Raw genomic sequence first — 13,503 nt, 5'->3', positions numbered from 1 at the left:
ACGACCTTCATAATCACTTAGAACTGTTCCAGCACTTGCCCTTTTAGGATTGCCCACAGAAGACCCATCCATATTAAACTTAAACCATCCTGTTTGCGTTGGTGTCCATTGCACACTAAAAAAGAAACCAGGGAAACACTTTTTGTTTGACCAGTAATTGCATGGCATTTAGCTGCACGTTCCATGGAGTGACTAACCACTTTACCCTGAGCACTTCCGTTTGAAGACCATGGAATTTCTGGCTAACAAAATCTCCCAGACCTATGAGTGTGAAACCAGTTCTTTGAGGTAGCATTTGCCTTAATCCACCCTACCCACGTTGAGTAGCAGTCCAAAACCATTTGAGTAGGGAGGTTGATCTGTGCCCACCCATTCTTTGTGATAGATCATTCGGTAAGCAAATGCTCTAACGTTTCTGTCTAAATATGGCAGACAGGGCATTCCACTTTGCACCATTATTCTTTGTTTTCTTAGGAAATCCCTCGCAGGAAGGATTTTGAGCGCACACTCCCATACGAAGAACCAAAATTTCAGGTAAACTTGAGGCTTCCATAAAAAATTCTAGGATTCCATTCCTTCCATGGACGTATAAGGTAAACATCTGTGGCCAACTTGTAAGCACTGCTCAGGGTAAACTCTCATGACTTAGGATAATTCTAGCACATCATGTCCTGGCCATCTAAAGATTTGGTTAATGATCTTTTCAGGGAGGGCGATAGACAGAGGAGATTGAACTGTAGCTTCCCATCTCGTCTTGACCTGTCTAACAGTATACATTTCTTCCACATGTTTTAAAGGACCTGCAATCATCGACCTGATGTAGCTTTGCCCAATCCAATTGTCATACCAAAATGGGCTAAGGGAACCATTTTGCATGACCCATTTCATACCTTTTTCCATCAGGGATTTGCAGCTCCTCATTGCTCCAGACTATTGAAACATTCTTGTTTTGACACCATTGCTTCTCAAGTAGAGGTATTTATTTCTAAGAACCTTCACCCAAAAGTCATCCTGATTGTGGACCATTCACTAGCATAATTTAGTAAACAAGGCTTGGTTGCTGGGGTTACTCTTTCTTAATCCTAGGCCAGCATCCTCCTTTGACTTAGTCATTTCTGCCCAGTTGATTCCATGCATTTTCTTTGTGCTATCCCCTGCTCCCCACAAAATCTTTCCATTGATCTTATCCAGTTCCACACAACTTGAAGTCGGAAGTAATCGACATTGCATATAATATGGAAATAGCTGCCATTGTGGATTGGATGAGGAGTAGTCGACCCACTGGGGAAAGGAGATTTGAATTCCAACCTGCAAGCTTTAATTTGACTCTATCCAGAATGAGTTTTTAGTCTTAATTCTTTACTCTTTTGTTGTGCATCAGAAAGCCAAAATACTTCCCTAAATCATTAGTAATTCTAATATTTAAAAAGTTGCTAATCCATTCTTTTTACTCATCTTTGATGTTTTTAGAGAAAAGTATTCTTCACTTCCCCAGATTCACTTTTTGTCTCGATTTGGCCATGAAATAGTCGAGCACCGTTGAATGGTGTTAGTGGACTACTTCTTATTAGCTCTAGAGAGGAAAATAATATCATCAGCGAACAACAGGTGTGAAAGACTTGGCCCTCTCCTTGAAACTCTAACCAGGAACCATTGTTCTTTTCACAAGCATCCTGGATCATAAATTTGAGGTACTCCATGCATAGAATGAAGATGCATGGAGATAAAGGATCTCCTCGCTGAATTCCTCTTGTAGGTCGAAAGTTTTCGAGTTTTCCTACATTAACCACAATTGCAAGATTTGATGATGAGATGTAATTCATGATTAGCTTATCCCATTGGTTCGGAAAGTTGAAGTGAGTAAGCACCCTTTTTATAAAACCTCATTCAAGTAGGTCGTAAGCGCCTTTCCATGTCAATCTTAACAATCACGTCCCGTATTTTCCTTTTCTCCTTTGCATTGAGTGGATAACTTCACGTACAACAATGACGCTATCAACGACTTGTCTTCCTTGCATGAAGCTTCCTTATAGAGGGGAGATAAGCTTATTCCAGAAGGGTCTCAATCTCTAAACTTGGTCACAATTTTGTAGGTAGTATTGAGAAGACTGATAGGTCTTAAGTGGTAGTGTGGTACATGGACATGGGTGTCTGCTTCTTTGGTATGAAGGTAATCAAGGTGACATTCATACCCTCCTGAAGTTGTCCTCTCCTTAAAGTCTCACTGATGGAAGCGCACACTTTGTATTTCACCTTAGGCTAGAACTTTTAATAAAAGAAAAGGTGCAATCCATCTGGTTTTACAGATTTGAACGGTTAAAGGGACCATGGTGCCTTCTGGATGTCAACGTCTACGACCAATGACAGTAAGTGATTTTCTTCTTCACCAGTTAACGCTGGCCAATTGAAGTTATGAAGTTATGAAGATCTCAGGTTCTATATTCCTGGTGTTTCGAAGTTGAAAACAAACTGTGAAGTAGTCCATAATGATGTTTTGCACGTCATCTTTTTGAGTGATCCAGTTCCCATTAGTGTCCTGACTCCCTCCAATTTTGTTTCTATATCTCATTACAAAGTTAGATGGAAAAACCTTGTATTTCTTTCACCTTCTACCATCCAATTAACTATTGATTTCATAGCCCATAATAGCTCTTATTGCCTAAGAGTATCCTGGTATTCTCCAATTAATGTTTTTTTTGGAGGTTTAACAGAAAATCGTTTGGTCTGATCGTCAAAGCTTTTTCAGTACCATATAAACTAGCCATGATCTTTTTTTTTTTCTTCTTGAAAACATTTCCAAACGTCTCTTTGTTCCAGATTTGAAGATCACTTGTAAAGGAATCAATACTTTGTACTAAGAACCGTTTGTTAGAGACCAAAGAGCATCCGGAACCTTAGTGAAATCAGGGTGATACACCCACATTCTTTGTATGGTTTGTTTTCGGAGGATGGATGATTTCCTTTGAAGCTAAAAAGGATTGGACAGTAGTCTGACCTTACTTTGTCATAACGTTTGAGGTCCAAAAACCTAATTATTAGACATAAAAAATATAAAGTTGTTATTAATATTTTTTATTTATGTACAATCGATTATCTAAGTAAATTTATATATTTTTTTAAGATTATTTTAAACTTAATTAAAGGACTTTAAAAAAAATAAGTTTTGACCTGCATCAACAAAACTATATTCGAAAAATGATTACTTGTAGAAAAAGTTTTAATACACTCAGAATACTTATAAATTGGTACAAAATTAGTTTTATATTATCTTGATTAAATCTTAACTACAAGGATCTTTTTTTTCCTTATTTATCAATTAATTTTAATATTTAAATCCTAAAAAAAGGTATTTAAGTTTTCACCATAAAGAATTTTTTTATCTTAAAAATATTTTAAAAAAACTCATGGTTTATTTAAAAGATTTTATCATTTGATTTATTTAATATTTTATGAAAAACAATTATTTACGTTCCTTTATTTATCTACAAAATAATCATACAAAAACATTACAAATATAAAAATAACAATATCAAAATTCACATCAAATTTCTTATTTTTTTTTCAACTAAATCAAAATTGAAATTAAAGAAGACAGAATTAAAATAAGAAAAGAAAAAATAATAAAAATAGAGAAAAACTATAAAATAAAATAAAATAAAAGGGAAACTTGTAATAAAATTGATTCGGTCAACACGCAGGACAATTGGGTTGGCGCGAGTCAAGGCTTCCCAAAATGGCATTATTTCTCGACATTATAAAAGTCAACAAATTTTCTTTACTTCTGTCTCTCTCTCTCCTTTTTCATTCGTTTTCTTCGCCTTCTCTCTAGAACTTATGATGCCAATAACTAATAAACTCAAGTTTTTCTAGATTCCAACAAGACTTTCAACAGCAGATGACAGGACGTTCAAACGTAGTCGAAAGATTTAACCAAAACCAAAAACCTACCGTAAAACCCAAAAAAGGGCCATCGTAGATTCCTCCGTCCACTGCAATCCTTGTTAAAAAACTCAAGAACTAGCCAAAAAATACAACAAACCCAAAAAAATAAAAAATTTTCCATAAATTCAAAAAAATTTAGTAAACTCCAAAAAAAAAAAAAAAAAAAAAACCCAAATCCAATTCTAAAAGTCAAAATTTTAAACTCCAAAACAAAGCCAAAACTTAGATAACTGAAACCAACTATCAAAAAACAAAATTACTTCTTACTTGCTTTTTGTGAATTCCTTTCAATTACTTATGATTGCTTTTTGCTTGTCATGTATTGCTATCTAATTATTGTGTCTTCTCTTAATTTCTCCTTGTACATTGTTTTGTGAATTCTTGTGTTTATATATGGACTCTAAATCGAAATTCACTTGTGTTGATATAGGGATCCAAAACCGAAATTCAATAAAAGAACATTAAATCAACTGAATCTAGCAAGATTTAATTTTAAACACTAAAAAATTTCATTTCCTTTTGCACAAACTTAGTTTATGCTTAAAAATTTCCAACCGCAAGCTTGACAATTAATTTTCAAATCCTTTAAATCACAATTTTAAATATCCAACATTCTTAAATTTTGATTTTTCCTCTTGTTTTGACTTTGACCAAGTACTAAAAATAAAAATAAAGGAAAAAAACAAAAGACTGAAAATAAAAAATAAAAAATAAAAAATATTTATGAACCTTTTTAATTTGAGTTTAAAATCTAATTACAAAATTTAAGCTCAATTACAAAATAAAGTTCAAGACCTAGTAATATAAAAAAATGGTGCCATTTTGTGAAGTTGGATTTGCAAACTCATGGTTAATTCTCTCTTAACTTAGGAGTTAAGCATTTTTCAAATTCGATCATATGAATTTTGGTCCATTAAAACTAAGATCTAGAAAATTATGAACACTTAAACAATTATGGTAACTGCATAACCTGTTACCAACCACATGTAGTCTTCTTTTTTGTCATTTACGAATAACACCTTATTGAAATCTCCCACAACGAGCTAAGGCAAGTCATGTTTAGAGGTAACCATTTTAAGATTATCCCGTAATATTTTTCCACTACAAAAAAATGAGTATTTAGTGATAATTTTTTAACAGCATTTCTCAACAAAGGCCTTTAGGTTCCATGCTTTTACAAAGTTAGCAACGTTTTTAACATAAACACCATTAAATATATATAGTGACATTTATAACATAAAATATCACTAATTAATACAAATTAATGGCGTTTATTCGTTAAAATGTCACTAAACAAGGAAATTAACAATGTTTGAAAAGCCAAACGCCACTAAATTAGTGGAGTTTGTAAGATAAAGCACCATGAATGAAATTATTAAAATTGTTTAAATTAAATTTTTTTAAAAAATGAAACATATTATTTTATTTAAATTTAATGACATTTATTTTTGCAAATGCCGCTATTTAATATCATTTAGGGGCATTTGTTATTACAAATGCCACTATATAGCATCATTTAGTGATGTTTGTAATAACAAACGTTGCTAAATTTTCGCCTAAATCGCATCAACACATTACTTTCTCTTTCATTTCCCCTCAAAATCACAAATGCAAATTATTTTCATTTTCATTTTCATTTTCTTTTCCATTTCCATTTTCTTTTCTCCGTCGAAATCACAAACGTAGATTAAAGCCTTTTATTTTTATTTTCCTTTCTTTTTCTTTTTCAAATCAAATCTGTTTCCCCTATTTCGTATATAGTAGACATTTTTTTCTAGAAGATCCCTAGTCGGTGAAGAAGGCTGATGAAGAAAATGGCTATGACTTCTTCATCTTGCTCAAATATCCAGCTGAATCTTGGAGGGTAGAAAGGATAGTGGAACTCATTCAGTTGAAAATCACTCTCATAACAGAATTTGAAAATTTGCTTTGAATTTGAGTGATTTTGGGATTAGCTTTCGAAAATGTTCTCCATAATTGGGAGTGGCTGGGAGCTCTACACTGTTTTCGGTGAGTTCTAGGAAGTACGCATATACTTATACAATACATAACCTTGAAAGTTAAGGTGGTTGCAATTTCCTCTTATTACAGGGATTTTTTAAATGAGAAACAAGATTCATATCAAAATGTTCTACTAATGAGATGATTTCAAAAATAGAAAAAGTTGCAATGCCCTTGGGTTTTGATGTGAAGAAAACAACTACAAGGTTTAATTTCTTCCCAACTTATGCATTTGACTACTTTTAATCTTCTTAAGAAATTTAGATGAATTAATTTGCAGTTAGTGTTTAAGTGAACAAAGTTTCATCCTTCTTGCTTCATTATCATGATTTTTAATCATTTATTAATAACTATATTACCTGCTCAGTGAAGCACTGATGCTTATTTGATATATACTGATTAAACTGGATTCAATTTTGGTTGGTGATTGTCACCATCCTCATATGGTAAAGATTGTTTTGGTGTCAAGTTTTTTCTAATAGAACTGGAGTATTGCATATCCACATTAAGCACTTGAAAGTTCTATTTCTTTGGGTCTTGATGGCTGAAACAGAAAGATTCATATGTAACTAAATCAAGATGATATATAATTTCTTTAGAACTTTAACTATAATTCAATAACTAGATCTTGGACAATTTTCTCATTTTTGATGGGTTTCCTTTCTTTTACCCATCTCAGATGAAGCTTCTAAGGGAAAGAACTAGACGCAAAAGTCATTTAGTTGTTACAATAAAGGTACCTCTTTTTCAGTCTTCACCTTTTGAGCATAATTTTAGTTTCACCTTATTAAAAGTTTTTTGAACATGGTTATTGGTGATTTGGTCCATAATCCCTGACCTTGCCTCTTTCCTTTTCAGATTTTTCAGGTGGCTCATTCATTTTGCATGGTTGAACTTCAAAAGTCTGGAAGAGACACCCTGGAATTTCACAAGGTATTAGACCCGATTGTTGTGTGGTTTACTCATAAAAATGCTCTACTATTGAATAGAAATTCTAGGCCTCTGTCCTGTTAATGCAATGGATAATTTCATTTACTAATTTGCTGATAACCATGGTCACTTTATCATGTAAAGCCATGCAAATCATGTCAAATTGATGTTCCACAATTAGAAGTAAACCAGAGTTTTATTTTTTCTCCCTTGGCTTTATATTACCTTGAATTCACACTTTGCTTTCTTAAATTTACAGTTCTATAATAATCTCTCTACTAGGCTAAAAGATATTGTTTGAAAAATGACAGATGAAAAAAAAGTACAAAAAATTCTTCAAAGTTACACCTAGACTCAGTTGACAGATTAGTTCTTTTTGAAATTTGTGGTTTTGACCTCTTTGTAGTTTTTGGATCAATTCTTGATGAATTCTAACTTGTTTTGAGCCAAAATTTTTTTGTTAGATTCCTAACTCATATATCTTTTATTCTATAAAAAATATAGCTTCAAATCCCATCCACACAAGTACAAAAAATTCTCGAAAGTCATGCCTAAACTCAGTTGATAGATTAGTTCTTTTTAAATTCATGGTTTTGACCTCTGTGGTTTTTAGATCAGTTCTTGATAAATTCTAGCATGTTTTAAGCCAAAATTTTTTTGTTAGATTCTCAACTCATAGATCTTTAATTCTAAAAAAAATTAGCTTCAAATTTCATCCATACAAGTACAGAAAATTCTCCAAAGTCACACCTAAACTTAGTTGACAAATTAGTTTTTTTTTTTAAATTTGTGATTTTGACCTCTTTGTGGTTTTTGGATTAGTTCTTGATGAATTCTAGCTTGTTTTGAGACAATTTTTTTTGCTTTTTAGATTCCTAACTCATAGATCTTTAACTTTGGAAAAAATTAGCTTCAAATTCCATCCAAACAAGTATAGCAAATTCTTCAAAGTCACACCTAAACATAGTTGACAGATTAGTTCTTTGCATCAGTGACAGCTTAGCAAGGATTGACTCTCTTTCTTGGCATTTAGTTTGCTTCTTTTTCATTTCACACTATTAGATTTACATGTTTACTTGTTAGTTTTAATTGATTGCATTTATTTTCATGAATTTACCTACTATTTGGTTAGATTTCTTTGAACATGCTCTGTTTTTTTCCTAATTTGTGTACTGATTGAGTTGTTAGTTCAATAAGCTGGATTTCTTGTTATTTGGTGCAGTTTCTTTATTGAATTTTATGGTAAACTTGTTGATGAATCTTATCTTAGCTCAGTTCTAGCTCATTCTCCTTGAAGTTTCTAGATCTGGCTTTTTCTCTCCTTGAATTAGTAAAATTCTTATGCAGCTGAGTTTCTGTTTTGATTTGTTTTAGTAATTTGTTGTGATTTCTCTTCAGTTTCTAATCTTTAAATTAGTTTCTATTGTAGTTCTTTACATGTTCTTTTAATTTTCAGCTCATGCTTCATTAATTTTGCATCATTTAGACCTAGATCTATAGCTTTAAATTCAATTTCTATATTTTTTTCACTTTTGGTTTCAACTTGCATTTTGAATTTTTGCATTTTTTGCTTCACATTTGAATTTCAAATTTGGTCTTACATTGATTCTTCACTTGTCTTAATTTTGCATCATGTACTTTGTTGCCATTTAAATTTAGTTTTTGTTCATGAAGTCGTGATTTGTTTATAGTAGCTTTGTGTTTTCGGTTTTGCAAGATTAGTTGCATTTTACATTTAGTAAGTATTTATATTTTTTAATATAAGAAATAACTTATCATTAAGTATAGAAATTTGTTTTATTTTATTTAGTAGGTTCTTGAGCACACTAGTGATCGTGGTGGAAAAAATCTTTCATCAAATGGCAGTGTTTAAGTCTAAGCAGTTATCAATTTTATACATTTTAAATTTTTGGTTAATGTACTAAAACAATTTTAATGTTATTGTATTAAACTTTGTGTTACATACATACTGGAACAAATTATGTATTTAGTTATTTAAATATTTATAATATTTAGTTTATGAATTTAAATTCGTTTTTATAAATTTAAAAATATTTATTTATTTATTTATTTAATTACAATAATAAATATTGAAATAAATAAAAAAAGTAAATTTCTTAATTTAGCGACGTTTGCAGTGACAAAAACCACTAAATTTAGCGACGTTTTTAGCGGCATTTGTGAGCATAAACACCATTAAATTTTCTCACTTAGCTATATTTGTATAAAAAAACGCTACTAATTTTAGTGGCATTTAGGAGTACAAATGCTGCTAAATGAGGAATTTTAGTGGTGTTTGTACTCATAAACGCCACTAAGTTAGTGGTATTTTTTTCTAAAATGTCATTATTTTTCTCGACACAGGAATAGTCGATGCTCTTAATGGTGTTTTTGGTAAACATCGCAAATCATTTAACAGTGTGAAAAAAAATCACTAAAAACTTATTCTCCTGTAGTGTTCTTTCCATAAACTTAGGACTAGCATAAATAGTAAAAAAAATCCAAGATAAGTTAGAAGATAGTACATTCATAGTTACATGAATATCTTGTTCATTTGGCAAAGTTTGTGCATTGTGATCAAGTCTAATCTTCATAGCATCCAATTCCTCCTTGAAAACAATAGGTCTCTATACCTTTCCATGTATTGAAAGGGAGTTTATTGATTATGTGTCGAACATCTTTTTCTTGATCTTTTGTTTCAATGATAACCATAATTTGTGGTTGGTAAAGGTTAACCAAGTCCCTAAACATTCTTACAAACTCAAGATGTCTAGCCCCTCTGTAATTCCAAATGACAATGACATTGTATCAAAGAGTTTAGGTATTGTAAACTTCGTGAACCTGTCCATGTTTCAATCTGATGCCATGTTCTGACCTATTCTCAAAATAGTCTCTATCTTGTGTAATAAATACTCTACCCCTTGGATTACTAGAGAATTGATATATATCTTGAACTTATGTATCATTTTCCTGATCATTAGAGTTGACACTTAATTATTTTTTACGTGCATATCTAAGGTTCTCTCTAAAAGTGAGGAAGTTGAAATATTGTTCAACCATTATGTTGGCAATAATGTGTTTGTTATGACCTATCTATTTAGGTAAGATAACATATCGGAGAAGTGTGAGCTTTGATGAAGAAATGGCAAGACAAGCAAAAAGGAAATCAATAATGGTTGAAAGTTCCACAATCTTTGTGGGTGCTATATGGGTGTTGTCCTATTTTCCTTCCTTATGTTTATCAATGATATTCTAGTAATATTCTGGTAATATTTTGGTAATATTCTAGATTGATGATATTATGCTAGTAAATTCAAGTAATATTCTAGATTGATTTGATATTAATTTAGAAAATATTAGATATTGATTTGATATTGATTAGGTAATTATAGGAATTGATTTAGTCATTATTTATATTTATTGTATTTTCTATTTTATTACAATTTACCTCTGCATAAATAGGCTTTAAGTCTTATTATAAAACATAAGTCATTACAATAAAGTTTTTATCATTTTCTCATCTTTTATGGTATTAGAGCGATTTCATGGTTCATTTCGAAAGTGAATCACCTTGGAATAATCAATATTTGCTTATTCTCATCCTTGGTTTATTCTCTTTTCTAAACTTCATTTTTTTACTTTCGTGCTTCAAATTTTTGGGTTTCTCTTTCCATATTTAAGATTCATCTTTTATATCAATACTCATAACTTCTCAAATCTCCATTTTTTTAAGAGTTTAATGACAGGTATTCAATAAGAAAATGTACAATCAATTGTCATTATTCTTGATGGAAATAACTACAATAGGTGGGTTACGGCTCTGTGTAGTTATCTAAAGGGAATGAAATTATAGCTTGTTGTTATTGGAGAACTCAAAGCACCAGAAAGAAAAGAAAAAGAATCTGGTGATGAATTTACAGATCGACTAGAGGAATGGGAAAGTAAGAATCATATAATTCTGACATGATTCACCAACACAATTATTTTTTCTATCAATTTACATTTTGGGCTATTTGAACTTGCAAAAAATGCTTGAGATTTTTTTGCCACATGGTACAACTCTCTACCTTACTCATCAATATCATATTTTGACCACTTTATCTTGCCTTCGTCAAGAACCAAGTGACTCGATTAATGATTTTCATTCTAAAATGCAACATTTATAAGACATGCTTGAAAATTTTGAGCCAAAATTCAAAAATGAAAGTGATGCTGGTAATTTTGTTACTTATCAAAATCAAATTCGTCTTATTCAATTTCTAATGGCACTTCGAGATGAATTTGAGAATATCAGATCTTCACTTTTGCATCAACATCCCTTACCAACTATGGATAATGCTTTTATGGAATTGATATCTAAGAAAACTTAGTTAGGCATGAGTCAGACTCATAGTGTTGATACTATTGTTACTGCTACTCTTTAAAAAAGTACTAGTTTTACTTTTCACAAGTCTTGTTCATGATGTGGGAGGATTAATTATCCTGTTCAGAAATGTAGAGCTAAATATCATTATAACGGTAGTCTAATTTATGATCTTTACACTAACAAGATTGCTTCGATAATAACCACTGAACTAATCACTTTTGAGTCTTTTTTTAAGACCATTATTATCTCGGTCACTGATCTTTAAACTTTGTTCAATCAAGTATTTTCTCAATCTCATGTTCTTGCTATGTCTACTACCATATCAGCTAATGTTTAGTTGTTTGATACTGCCTATAGAAATCATGACTGCTGACTTTTTTTTGCTTGAAAGCAAGATACCTGTACCTAATGGTCCAATCATTAAAATAGCAAATGGATCTATCTTAGAAGCTAGCCACATTGGTAATATTGAAACCTCAAAACTATATATATCTAACACTTACCTTGTTCCTAATCTTGCTTTAAATTTGCTTTCTGTTGGCCAACTTTGTGACCTTGGTCTTGATTTGCATTTTTCACTATGATATGGTTGTATTGTGTAGGATCCTCAAACAAGTCAGAAAGTTGGGATAAGGCATAAGGTTGGAACATTATTTGAACTTGAAACTTTGAAAATTCCACAACATTTGCTTACTGTTGCTACATTCCAAACAATCAAACTCTTCAGTTTCTTTAGATTTATGGTATTCTAGTTTAGGATATGCATCTATTTCTTGAATAAAGTCACTTGCTTCCATTGGTGTATTAGGTAATGTTTCTCATGACATTTTTTATTATTTTTCTTATTAACTTGGAAAGCAAAGTGCTTTACCTTTTAATAAAAGTGATTCTATCTCATCTGTTCATTTTGATTTAGTTCATTTTGATATTTGGGGTCCAGCTCTCATACTAACCTTAAGAGGTTCACGTTACTTTGTTATATTTATTGATGATTTCTCTCGTTATATTTGGATATATTTATTCAAACAAAAAACTGAACTTTTTTCTATTTTTCGTGAATTCAATAACATGATACAAACTCAATTTTTTAGAAAAATAAGAATTTTTAAGTCTGACAAAGCTATTGAATATACAAAAATTAAGTTTCGTAACTTTTAAAAGATGATGGGACTCTTTCTTATAGGTCTCGCCCATATACTTCACAACAAAATGGTCGAACAAAAAGAAAACATCATTATATTCTTAATACAATTCGTGCTTTTCTCATTTTCTCTGTCCTTCTTGAACATTTTTAAGGTAAAGCTGCTCTCACTGCTGATTAACTATTAATTGTGTTCCTATACTAGTATTAGGCACATGGTCTCCTTATGAGTGTTTATACAATAAGGTACCTGATTATCATTTTCTCAAAGTTTTTAGATGTATTTGCTTTGTTCTACTTCCTACTCATGAAAAGACTAAACTTGAACCTAGAACTAGATTGTGTTGTTTTTTAGGTTATGGTATTAAACACAAAGGGTATAGGTGTTAAGATCTAGTGTTTAAAACTCTTTGTATCTCAAGACATATAGTTTTTTGGAAACATGAAAAGTTCACTAGTGTGTCTTTATTACATTCACAATGTTTTTTTCCATGTATTTTTATAGATTCATCTTTTGATTTTTCTTCAAATGAAGAGACTATTATAAGTACTTCTGACCTTAACTGTGATTCATCTTCTTCCACTCTTACTATGTTTGATCTAACTAAGGTTTCTATTGATACAGTTGTTCTTTTCCCATACATACTGTCTCCACTTCATCATTCCACCCGAGTAAGAGAACCTAATACTCAATTTTGTGATTTCAACTGTTATTATGCTTTAGCCACGTTACATGAACCTCAAAAATTTCATGAAACTATCTCTAATCTTATGTGATAGCAAGTAATGTTAGAGGAGCTTCAGGCTCTTGAGAAAACTCATACTTAGGATATTGTTGAACGACCTTCTAACAAGTCAGTGATTGATTGTAAGTGGGTCTACAAGATCAAGACTAGATTTGATGGGTTAGTGAAATGCTACAAAGCTCATCTTGTTTCTCAAAGATTTACATAAGAATATGACATTGACTATGAAGAGACTTTTGCCTTAGTTGCATGTCTCATATCTGTTCGCTCATTATTAGATGTTACTGTAGCTAGAAAGTGGCCAACCTTTCAAATAGATGTTAAAAATGCCTTCTTGAATGGTCATCTCATCAAGGACGTCTATATGAAGCACCTTC

The 13,503-nt window shown here is 31.3% G+C and overlaps 1 long non-coding RNA gene across 2 annotated transcripts; it reads left to right on the top strand.

Annotated features, from left to right (window-relative positions):
* The first annotated feature begins 5,493 nt into the window (after positions 1 to 5,493).
* Positions 5,494 to 10,245, top strand: LOC111317834 (uncharacterized). 2 transcript variants are annotated; one of them, XR_002693535.2, is made up of 5 exons: positions 5,494 to 5,952; positions 6,034 to 6,149; positions 6,623 to 6,679; positions 6,802 to 6,876; positions 9,975 to 10,245. It is a non-coding gene; the product is annotated as an uncharacterized LOC111317834 (long non-coding RNA). The 2 variants fall into 2 exon arrangements; XR_016331894.1 differs by lacking the exon at positions 6,034 to 6,149.
* The last annotated feature ends 3,258 nt before the right edge of the window (positions 10,246 to 13,503 follow it).

Source organism: Durio zibethinus, chromosome 2, assembly GCF_047325235.1.
Source record: "Durio zibethinus cultivar Kanyao isolate XHJ-2024 chromosome 2, ASM4732523v1, whole genome shotgun sequence".
NCBI classification, from domain to species: Eukaryota; Viridiplantae; Streptophyta; class Magnoliopsida; order Malvales; family Malvaceae; genus Durio; species Durio zibethinus.
Note: the sequence above shows the minus strand (reverse complement) of the source record. Positions and strands in the feature narration are given on the sequence as shown.